Source organism: Tamandua tetradactyla, chromosome 2 (genome assembly GCF_023851605.1).
Source record: "Tamandua tetradactyla isolate mTamTet1 chromosome 2, mTamTet1.pri, whole genome shotgun sequence".
In the NCBI taxonomy this organism is placed as follows: Eukaryota; Metazoa; Chordata; class Mammalia; order Pilosa; family Myrmecophagidae; genus Tamandua; species Tamandua tetradactyla.
The window spans coordinates 97,655,846-97,668,411 of NC_135328.1; the positions used below are offsets into that span (position 1 = coordinate 97,655,846).

Sequence of the window (12,566 nt, forward strand, 5' to 3'; positions counted from 1 at the left end):
ACTGTCCAACAGGACTAGATACAAAAACTCAAAAATGGACAGCACAATAATACCTAATTGTAAAGTAATCATGTTAAAACACTGAATGAAGCTGCATCTGAGCTATAGGGTTTTTTTGTTTTTGTTTTTTACTATTATTACTACTTTTATTTCTTTTCTCTATATTAACATTTTATATCTTTTTCTGTTGTGTTGCTAGTTCCTCTAAACCAAGGCAAATGTACTAAGAAACGATGATCATGCATCTATGTGATGATGTTAAGAATTACTGAGACATATGTAGAACGGTATGATTTCTAAATGTTGTGTTAATTTCTTTTTTTTTTTTCTTTCTTTCCATTAATAAAAAAAAATACACATATGCAAGAAATGAATTTTACATCATGGAGAAATAGAAAAGCTGCACCAATTTAAGAACTGATATCGTCTCTAAATGAATTATTTAATTGGTTTAGCTTTTTCAGGTCCCAGCACCTGGTCCTGTGACTATGAATCCCTTTGTAAACAGGACCTTTGAAAATATTCGTTAAGCCCAAACTAAATGAGGTTGGGCCTTATCCAATACAGGTGAAGTCCTTAATAAGCAAAGGAAATTGGACTCATGGAAAGAAGCCACAAGGAGTAGCCAGAAGTTGTAAGTCAACAGAAACTGGAACGGAAATGAGAAGACGCCACCACGTGCACTGCTGTATGATGGAAAGACCAAGGAACCCCAAAGATTGCCACCAGCCAGAAAAGACTGACCCAGGGAGGCGGCAAGCCTTTTAGCCTCTGAAGCCACGAGCCAAAAAATTACCATTAGTAAACGAACCCATTGTATGGTATTTGTCTTAGCAGCTAGGAAATTAAAACAGAACCATTTCTAAGGTCCTCATCTTCATTAGTTATCTGGGGAATGCAAATTAAAAATCACATTTGACACTTCTGATACATGCAACAACCTGGATGAGCCTTGAAGACATCATGTTGAGTGAAATATTCTTAGACACAATAGGACAAATATTACATGATCTCACTTACATGAAATAACTAGAATGCGCACATTCATAGAGTCAGAAGTTAGAACACAAGTTACCAAGGGCCAGGGCAGAGGTGGGGGTGGTTAATATTCAATTGGTACAAAGTTTCTGTTTGGGATGATGAAAAAGTTTTGGAAAAGGATGGTCGTGATGGCAGCTCAACATTGTGAATGTATTTAACACCACTGAATTTGTACTTGAAAATAGCTAAAATGATTATTTTAGAATAGAACTGTACAACCCAAAGAATGAACCCTAATCTAACAAAGATACCACACTAATGCAAAATGCTAATATAGGGAAAACTCGGGTGGGAGAAGGGGGAACATATGAGAATTCTCTTATTTTCCGCATGATTTTACTGTAAACTTATAAGTGCCCTAATAAAAAATCATTTTTAAATCACTATTTAGTACCACTTACCAGAGTGGTAAAATTAAGAAGACAGATAATAACAAGCATTTAAAGAATGGAGAGCAATTGAAACTCACACAAAGATATTGGGAGTACAAATTGATAGAACTATTTTTGCAATATCTTCTATACCTGGAGTGCATGACCCAGCAACTCTACTCATATACATATATATAACAGAAATGGACATGTGTGTGTGTCGGTGTGTATTCATTCAGAAGATACAAACAAAAATGTTCATACCGCACTATTTGTATTGATCCAACCTGGAAACAAATCGATGCACCTCTTAGTAGAATGAATAAACCGTGTTATAGTCACATAACGTAGTTCCTTACAGCAATGAAAACGAACAAACTATAACCACATACATGATACAAAATTCATGTATGTAAAATTCAAAACAGGCTGAATTAATCTGATATTAGGAGGACACCCTTGGAGGGGTGTATAGTGACTGGAAGGGAGAACAATGAAAAAGAAACAGATTGGGTCTGTGGCTCTATTCTGGGACAGGAGCTGAAGGAGCACTGGGCAAAAAAATGATTTGTAGCATCTCATCATAGGAACAATCCCATCCCCTAAGAAGGGTTCCTCTGAAGTGGTTATTTTTATAGAAAAGGGCAGCTCATTTGAGATGAACACTAAAAAAAAAAAAGAAAAAGAAAAAGAAAAAGAAAAATTATATTCAGGCTTCATTTTACTTTTATTCTATTTTTTAAAATATTTCCATCAAGGTCAAAGGGTTAACCAATCAAAATTACCATTAGAAATCTGAGCAATATTAGCCAAAAATATGATGCAGATATCAACAACAATTTAGTCTTGTTTCTAAACAAGTCAAAATATATATAAAACAATTACCAAAAAGGGGTTTATCTGCGATTTGCAATAAATGTAAACCAACAAAGTAGTTGTGTGCTTCCCACAGGATCATAAAATTATAAAAAAAGGATTAGTACATTGTCTGAGAGTTAAAGTAAGCCACACTGCTCAATTCCATTAACTAAATGAATTTATATGTATATTTTTAAACCTCCACCAGAGTTACAGGATTTGACACTGTCTGAAATATTTAACCGTTTCCAATTAACTAATTGCTTCCATAATAAGAAAAGCATGAGTATATTTATTTCAAAGAGTTTTTCTAGTGGATACATCTATTCACAAATATCCAACTCAATAATTTGTTATAAGATTCTTCATTAGCGAAAATATCATTTGCCTCCAGGATCCATAATTTAAAGTTTAAATGTAAAAAAGAAGGACTAAAAGGTGTCAGATTATGCCACCCGCTGTACTCACGCAGAATACATACTCACAGACAATTCACACTGTGGCTGGAGTGGTTCAATAAGAGCCTCGTGGTCAGGCTTACCAACTTCGAGACAATTCTGTAGCTCCCCTTCATTCCACTTCTCAAATACACACACACTCCACAAATCGGATGTTTTTCCACATCTCCAAAATCCTTGTAAAGAATGGAATGCTTTATAAGGTTAAGCAAAAGAACAGAATTGAAAATAATAAGCTATTTAATTAAAAATTGGGAGGCAGAAGGGAAAGTGGAGGAAAAAATAGGTGAGAAGTAAGTGTAAATTCCACTTCTTCCTTAGCAGAGCATTAACAGATATTGTCAAATCTGTGAAAGTATAGACTGTGGCAGTTTAAAAACAGGGAGCAAATTCTCTCTTTCCATAAAGTGGTGGGGTCTACGTCCCCTCCTAAGTCTGAGCAAGCTTTGTGATTGTGTCAACCACTAGAGTTTGGCAGAAGAGAAGTTTTGTAACTTCTGTAACAGGCCCTGCAGCTTCCACCTACTTTGCTTGTGAGGCCCACAGTGGGGGAAGCCAGCCACCATGTAGAAAGTCTGAAGTCCCACTACCTGAGGCGACAACGTTGGGGACACCAGGTTTAGGTGCTCTCAACAAGAGGTGGCAATCCAGCCACCTCTGCCAAGGCACAAAATATGGGATTAAAGCACTCTTGGACCCTTCTGCCAATTCACCAACTGAGCACTACCAAGTGCCCTCCAGTCAACACCAAAAAGAACAGAATTGCCCAGCCAAGGCCTGCCTGCATTCCTGATCCACAGAATCCAAAATAAAACAAGATACTTTTTAAAGCCACATGTGCAGTTAATTTATTACAATCACAACAACAAAAAAAGAAGAATTAAAAATGGAAATAGTTAATAGTTATCACACCCAAGGAGATTTTAGCTGAGCTGGGATCACAAAAAAAGTAATGGGCTTTAGTTTTCATGGCTGTTTGCATTATTCTTTCTATGTACAAATATTACTTTAGATATTTAAAAATTAAAAATAAACAAATAGCAAGCATTTTTAGCACTTACTGTGTACTAGGCACTCTTCTAAGAGCTCTTATGTTTTAACTAATTTAATCCTCACAATAACTATGAGGTAGAGTTTTTATTATACCCATTTCATAGATGGGAAATTGAGGCACAATAAGGTTCAGTAACTGTGAAAAGGTCACGGAGCAAGCAGCAGAGCCTAGGTTCAAACCAGCCAGTCCGGTGCAGAATTGCACTTCCACAAAGATCACAAAGTGGCTGGCTCATGTGGTCACGAAACACAGGACAAAGAGTAGAATCTAAAATTGCCACTCATCTGCGTCTCCAAGTATGTAATGATGTTATGAAGTATCAAACACTCTCCACTGCCTTGCTCCTTCAAAAGCCACTCACTCAATTAATGGGCTGAGTCCTCAATCTTGGGGTTTGTTCCTATGAAACTTATCCCTGCAAAGGATATGCTAAACCTACTTAAAATTTGGCCTAAGAGTCACCCCTAGAGAACCTCTTTTGTTGCTCAGATGTGGCCTCTCTCTCAGCCAAGATGGCAAGTGAACTCACTGCCCTCCCCCTCTCAATGTGGGACATGACTCCCAGGGGTGTAAACCTCCCTGGTAGCGTGGGACAGAAATCCTAGAATGAGCTGGGACTCAGCATCAAGGGATTGAGAAAACCTTCTAGACTGAAAGGGGAAAGAGAGAAATGAGACAAAGTGAAGTGTCAGTGGCTAAGAGATTTCAAACAGAGTCGAGAGGTTATCTTGGAGGTTATTCTTATGCAGTGTATAGATATCCCATTTTTAGTTTATGGCGTATTGGAGTGGCTGGAGGGAAGTGTCTGAGACTATGGAGCTGTGTTCTTGTGGCCATATTTCTTGAACAGGATTGTATAATGACATAGCTTTTGCAGTACAACTGTGTGATTGTGAAAACCTTGTGTCTGATGTTTCTTTTATAGTATGGACAGATGAGTGAAAAATATGGATTAAAAATAAGTAATAGGGGAACAGAGGTTAAAACAAATTGAGGAGATTGAAATACTAGTGGTTAATGAAAGGGAGTGGTAAGGGGTATGACACGTATGAGTTTTTTTCTTTTTTCTTTCTTTTGCTGGAGAGTCACAAATGTTCAAAAAACAATCATGGTGATGAACACACAACTATGTGATGATATCGTGAGTCATTGACTGTAACCACGTCAAGAATACTGGTATGTCTGTTTGCTGTTTATAATAAAAATATTTTTTTAAAAAAAGACAGTAAATAGTTTAGGCTTTATGGGCCACATAAGTCTGTCACATGTTCTTCCTTTTTAAAACAAATTTTTAAAATACAAAAACCATCCTCAGTCTGTAGTTCACTGGCAGTAGTTTGCCTACCCCTGTTACACAGAGTCTTAAATGACTCACTAAGTCTATCTATACTAATTTTGGAGATGTTCATTCAAATAAAATGTGATTGATGTGTTATATACAATTCTAATGATGGACACTACAATTTTTAAGAATGACATAAGGACTTCAGAATTTAGCATTAAAACCAAGAATTGGGGCATATGCGTGATATCTAATCAATTAAATAGTTTTCTCATCTCCTCAAAAAAAAATTAATTAAAAACATTTTTTAAAAAAGCTACACCCTCAAATTGTAATGCCCTTAACCCTGATCCCACCTGTATACATTTTCAAGACCCAATCCCCCCTCAGCATCTCCCCAAGAAGGGTAAAAACTGTTTGCATAAAGATGACTTTTGTAACAATATATACAAGTAAAATTCCAAAAATCAACAAATTTCTACTGATGGGGATTAAGTGGAAGTGTACCCATGTGACGGATTATGTAGGGATTTTAGAAAGTTATAAGACTGGAATATTACGCTATATAGTTAAGAAAAACCTCACAAATTTGATTATTAGGATCGTAACTACATAAATATATGTACATATATGGGAAAACACTAAAAATGAATGCAATACAAATAATCAGTCTGCCAGAACGGAGTAAACAGGAGTCATGCTTTACCCATTTCCTAAACTCTAGGTCTTTACTGCTTTTACAATATAAATACGGCAAGACAAAACTCTCATATGCTGCTAGCAGAAATGGAGATTATACAACCACTTTGGAAATCTGCCTGACAGTATCTTCTAAACTGACTACATAGCCAATATAAATGTGTACATTTTTATTAAGACATCTACTAGAAGGTTCACAGTTGCACTCTTTGGCAGAGACCCGAAATGGAAGCTACTCAAATGCTCATCAACCCTAGAATGGATAAATTGTGGTACAGTCACACAATGGAATATTACACAGCAATGAGATCAAACCACAGCCACGCTAAAGCATGGCTAAATCCCACAAACGTCGCATTGAGAGAAAGAAGCCAGATACAAAATACATGCCACGGGCATACCTGTGGGTTCCAGACCTACCGCAATAAAGCAAATATCCCAACAAAGAGAGGCACATGAATTTTTTGGTTTCCTAGCACACATAAAAGTGACATTTACACTATATTGAAGTCTATTAACTGTACAATAGCTTATGTCTAAAAAACATCATACATGGCTTAATTGAAACATGACAAAGACACAAAGTGAGCACCGACAGACGTGTTCCACACACAGTTGCCACAAACCTTCCATTTGTAAAAAAAACAGTATCTGTGAAGGGCAATAAAGCCAAGTACAACACAACAAGGTATGCCTGTGTAAGATTCCATGAAAACAGGCAAAACTAATCTACAACTGTGTTAGTAATCACAACTGTGTTTGGGAGTGTTTGGAAAGGGTCAAGAGGGGGGTCTTCCGGGATGCTGCAAACTTCTTTTTCTTGATCTGAGTCTTGGTCACATGGTTGGTTATATGGATGGTTAGATAAGAGGTATTTTGTGAAAATTCATGAAGTTTTACACTTAAGATTTATGTTATACTTCAATAAAAATATTACTGCCCCAAAACAAATGCATAAACCAAGCCACCCACCCAAATCAAGTGGAACAGGCATCAAACTTCCTGCAACATTTGAAATCAAGTTGACTTCTCTATTCAGTTGGCGAGTAGAAGAGAAGTGTGGTGACTGTTGCACAATTTGGACAGCTTCAACTCTGCTCACTAACTTGTGATTTAAAAAACATGTACAAGCATTCCAAGAAATGACTCAGTGAAGTTTCTGCAACTTTTCACTGAGACTCCCATTGCTGCTTCTGAATCTGTTCACCCTACAGTAACCCCATCTTTACCTCGGCCAGAGCCGGCTCCTCTCCCTGCCTCCTCTCCCCCACTCCTTCAGTTCCCTCCCAATGGACCCTTTTCCATCTTCCTTCTCCTCCTCCTTGAAGGAGGGGGTCACTGTAAAAGCACTTTAACTCAATCACTATTTGTGAGCTGATGTTGATATTCATGAAATGACTCTAACCTTGAATATGCAATTCCAGAAGCCATTTGTCTGTGGTTTCTCTTTGGAGCCAATCTGAACTATTAACATAATTATTTTTAAATCTACAGTCCTTTGTTACTTTTAAAAACTCGCTCCCCAAAACAAAAAGCAAAAACCAAAAACATAAAACTCACTTTTGCTGAGCTATAACCTCAACTGGACTGATTTGAGGGTTCAGCAAAGAAGGAACACCAAAATGCAGCCCTGGGTGGGGGTGGGGGTGGTTCCTACTGTGTGTACTGTCTTTAGAAGGAGGCAGTTATTATCTCACTGGCAGATTCTCCTAAATCCTTAGACACTTTAATCTTATCATAGCACAATCTATACTTAATTTTCTTCCACTACCACAGCAGTAGCACTTCTCCAAAATTTATTAATGGAAGAAGGATCCAAATCTCTTGGTTTTCCCATTCTACCCCTATCCTGGGAAAACTTCATAGGAGCTACTCTGAAATAAAGCAGGATGAGGCTGAGGAAGGAGGAAATGGGAGCGATGTTTAATAGGTAAGGAGTTTCTTTTTGGGGTGATGAAAATGTAAAACTACTGAAGATTTCATAACTTTGTGAATATACTGAAAACCACTGAATTGTATACTTTAAAAGAGTAAATTTATGGCATGTCATATCTCATGTCAATTATATCTCAATTTTTAAAATAAAATGTGGGGTGTTCAACATTTAAATAAATTGGCAGATGAACAGCTATGTATCATCCACGCCTAAAAATCAAGTTGAATAAACACATGCATAAAAAAAAATGAGGAAAACAGGTCTTGATCTCCATCCAGCGAGGGACGTGGGAGTTAGGGTGGGGGTGGGGTAGGTTAAACTGTGCCAAGAAACTGCACGATAATGAATCTGGATGCTTTACCTTCCTTAGGTTCAGGGAGCTCAGTCTGTCCGACCACCCTGATATAATTCATTAACAAGATGAAACGCACCTCCCTAGAAACGACGCGCATAAAATAAGCGCTGGGGGACACCACAGATTGTTTTTAATGTGAACGCGGCCAAAGTCACCCATGGGCAACAAAAATCTGGCAGACGGGGAGATTCGCCGGGAAGAGTTGGTCCTAAAGCTCCAGGGGACCCAGGTGGCTGCGGTGGGCGCCGGGTTCTGTGCAAGTTTGTCCAAGCGACGATGAAGAGAGGCGCCTTCAGGAACTAAGTCCGCTTAAGGGCGCTGGCACCCTCCTACGACTCGATGTCACGGGTCCAGCAGGAACCCACGCTGTCCGGGCCGGGTTCGGCTGGCCCCGAAGGCCGGGAGCGCGGCAGCGTCCACACCCCTGCCGCACCTCCCCCGGCCCTCCAGCCCTGGCCCGAGCCATCTCAGAATCGGCTGGGGGCGAACCCTGGCCACCTGCCGCTCTGGGGCGGAGGGATAAAGAGGTCTTGACCGCCACTCACCCTGGCGGAGCCGAACCGCGAACTTCACGGAGAAGTCTCGGAAAGGGTCCCCTACCCCCTTTCGGGCTGAGAAAGGACCCCAGGGCACTTTAGAGCCGCTGCACCCCCGCCCAGAGCCGGGAAGCGCCCGCACCTTACCCCCCGGCGGACCGGGCCCGGACTTTCCCGCTGTCCCGTGTCCGGAGAGGAGCCCCGCCGCCGCAGCGCGCTCCGGACGCAGCACGCGCCAAACCCGGCAGCCGTGGAGCCGAAGCAACCTCTTTGCTTCTCTCTCTCCTAGGACAACCCTGGGGTAACCCCGCCTAGCAGGGGCCACGGGGCCACCCTCCGCCACCGCCTTCGTGCGCCTCCAGCGCGCGCTAAGTTTGCAGGACTCAGCGCGGGGAGTTGGACCCTGTGCGGAGGCCGTGGCCTGGGCACCCCCGGCCCCATACCGCCGGGGAAGGGGACTCGGCGCGGTCCCTGGCTCCACTCACCTCCAGCCGCTCCTCCTAACCTGCAGCGCCCGCCGGGCCGCGAGCTCGCTTCGCTCGGCCGCGGCCCCCAGACCTGGGAAGGGGGGCTGGGGAGGAGGCGGAGCGAAGGGGGCGGGGGCGGCTCCGGCTCGCCAGCGCCAGAATTAAACCTCGGAACGCGCTGGCACTGCAAAGCGGGAGAAATGAGGGAAACGGACAAGCCCGAGACCAGGTGGGAAACCACTGTGCCTTCCTCGGTCTGCCCCGGCGCGGGGCGGGACGGCCGGCTCCTTCAGGCCCGGGGAACCCCCGCGCTCGGCGGCGCTCTTTGTACCGCGGACCCGTGCGGCGGCCGGGCCCCACCGCGCCTGCGCGCCGCTGGGACTCAACAATGCCCACGAGGCACCTTCGCGCACCTCCTCCGCCTCCCCGAGGCGAGAACCGGACCGAGGAACTCCCTCTGCCCCCGTACGCCCCTTCCACGAGTGTGCGCTCACTTTAACCTCCCAAGGGAGGATTAGATTTGGCGTCGGCTTGGGTCTGTTTTCTGCCTGGGAGGTACCCGAATGCGGGAGGCTTGTCCCGCCCAGTGCCTTTTTTTCCTGCCCCTTTTTTTCACTTACGCTAAGAAATTGTTTCGCGGTTGAGAATTTTTTTCTGCCTCGCCCCCCCCCCCACCGCCCCCCGGTAAGAGACGGCTTCCCGGAGCATGCAGGGCTTTTTGCCTCATGGGACGGTCCCAGCGACGGCCCGAACCCTCCCGCTAGCCCCCGCATCGACCTTGCGTCCTCGGTGATTTGGTCCGGCTGGTCTGCAGTAGTGACTCCACAGCGGAGAGCAGGAACCAGGAATGCCAGTCAGCCAGGCCCTGCAGGGTCTCCAGGAGAGGGCAGGTGTTATAGCGGGCAGGGAATAGGGAGGAGGACGCCAAAGAAGACGCCGCCTCTGCCTCGGGAACTTAGGACTGCGCCAGAAAGGCAGACACTTGTTTCAGGGCAGTCTCCCATGAGTGCACGAGAGATGAACCCGTGACTTCAGTTGTCTTCCAACATGAATTTGGTTTGAACAGAGAAAGAGCTTGGGGGCTGGAAGACCGTCTTTTTTAAAAATCAGGTATTAGCAACTCAGAAAGCACTAATGCTGTCTCTCCGATCACTGATGTTTTGCTGGGACTTCTACCCTTGATATCTCCGCAGCACACTCCCGTGGGGTCTTACACAAGTCACAATTCTTTGCAAGTTAAATAAAATAAATGGGTTAAATAAAATGAGTCACTACACCTGACGAGGTAAAATGCAGCTTATAGGTAGAAGAGACTGAAATCAATTCTTCCCGACATTTCAAGCCATACACACTTGCAAATTCCTGAAATTTCCCACCCCTGCCTGTTAAAAGGCCAGATAAAAAGGCAACCCAGGATATTGGGGACAGGAAATCCCACTTTCAGTCGCGCCTTTGCCGGCTGAGAGAGAGGAAGCAACCCTTTCCTTCTCTGGTCCTCAGTTTCTTCATCTGTAGAATAGGGCATTTGGATCTAGTAACTGTTCTCTAAAATTCCTTTCAGCTAGAATGTCTGCAGTTCTATGAAAAGCATTATTTGTTCATATGGTGATGAAGGGGTGGTCCTGCATAAACAAAGCATCCTACTCCCTCAGAATCCCCAGCCTCCACCTCTCCTTTATTTCATGGGCCCTCAAAACTAGGAAAATCTAATCAATCAAAGTATGACAGATTCTGAACTTTTATTGAATTTACATTTAAAATTCTACTTTATTGTAGTCATATTTTATTAAAATATAATTCCATGCCAAAAAGTGTACCAGTCATTGCTTTTTAAATATGTTCACAAAGTTACGCAAGGAACACTGCTAGCTAATTCCAGAACGTTTTACATCAGAAATCCCATACCCATTTTCAGTCACTCTCGATTTTCCCCAGTCCCTGGCAACCACGAATCAACTTTCAGTCTCTACAGATTTGCCTATTCTGGGCATATACAAATGGAATAGTGCATTATTTGTCCTTTTGTGTCTGGTTTGTTTCCTTCAGCATTATATTTTCAAGGTTTATCTATGTTGTAGCATATATCAAAATTTCATCCTGTTTATAGCTGAATAATATTCCATTGTGTGGATATGCCACATTTATTCACTCAGTAGTTGATGGATATTTGCAATATGCCCACTTTCTGACTGTTATAAATAAGCTGCTATTGTATTTTATGTTTTCATATATCTTGGCTATATATACTTAAAAGTGGGATTTCTGGATCATATGGTGGCTCTGTATTTAACTTGTTTGAGGAATTACAAACTGTTTTCCAAAGCAGCTGCACCATTTTACATTCCCATCAGCACTATGTATGAGGGTTCTAATTTCTCTATAACCCCACAAATACTTATTTTCCATCTTTTTAATTTTAGCCATTCTAATAAGTATGAAGTAGCAACTCCTTGTGGTTTTGATTTCTATTTTCCTAATGACTGATGATCAGCATTTTTTCATGGATTTAATGACCATTTGTATATCTGCTTTGGAGAAATTTCCATTCAAATCTTTGCCCATTTTTAAATTGGATTATGTGTCTTTTTTTTTGTTAAGTAGTGTTAGGGGTTGAATTCATGCTCCCCCATACCCCCTATTAATATGAACGTATTTGTAGTTTCTCTGAAGATGTGATTAGTTAGGATGAGGCTAAACTGGATTAAGGTGGCCCTTAATCCAATATGATTGGTGTCCTTATAAGGAGAGAAAATTTGGATACGGAGAGACAGAGAGAGGGTGAGGGAGAGAATGTACCACACCTCCTGCCCCCCCTCTCTACCTGAAGCCAGGGGAGAAGCAGGGAAGGGATTCTAAGGAACGCTCCCCTTTAAGAAGAAACATGGTTCTACTGAGACCTTGATTTCAGACTTCTAGCCTCCAGAATCAAGAGGTGATAAGTTTCTGTAATTGAGCCAACTAAACTGTGGTACCTTGTTACAGCAGTGATGGCAAACTAAGACAAGCAGTAAGAAGTCTTTATATCTGATAAGGAATACTAGCTCTTTCTCAAACAATATGTTCTCCCATTTACCTCTTTAGAGTGTCCTTTAAAGCACAGATGTTTTCAATTTTGATAGTCACATGTTTTTGCAGTATAACATAACCTAATGTGTATGTTTTGTATATTGTAAAAGTAATGTTATGTCCATTAAATTTTTTTTTAAAAAACTTTGGAGAAATTTTTTTTTAAAAGGATAAAAAAAAATAATCACTTGCGACTCCATCCCCTATATATAATCATTTTTAAGATTACAACAAATAATCTTCAGGTCTTTTCTCAATGCACATTATTTATTTATTTGTTATCACCCCCAAGGATACCATGTAGTCCTGTTCTCTATACTTGGAGTCATAACCAGGACTGTTCTGTTAGTGCATCGCCATGTTTGAACTTTCTCCTCTCCCCCCTTTCAATCATAACTAATTTTCCCTGTTCCCATACCCTCAAGATTCACTTAAGCCAATCT

At 41.8% G+C, this 12,566-nt stretch overlaps 1 protein-coding gene across 9 annotated transcripts in view; it reads right to left on the reverse strand.

The window, feature by feature from the left end:
• The window catches only part of KANK1 (KN motif and ankyrin repeat domains 1), a 227,983-nt gene extending 217,976 nt beyond the window's left edge, over positions 1–10,007 (reverse strand). For 5 of the 9 annotated variants that reach the window (XM_077148333.1, XM_077148332.1, XM_077148323.1 and 2 more), the window contains exon 1: positions 8,738–8,869. The gene's annotated coding sequence lies outside the window, so the exon portion shown is untranslated. Of the gene's footprint in view, positions 1–8,737; positions 8,870–9,075; positions 9,144–9,834 lie in introns of those variants that run through there. The other 4 variants (XM_077148331.1, XM_077148330.1, XM_077148324.1 and 1 more) reach the window with 3 other exon arrangements.
• Between the last annotated feature and the right edge of the window lie 2,559 nt (positions 10,008–12,566).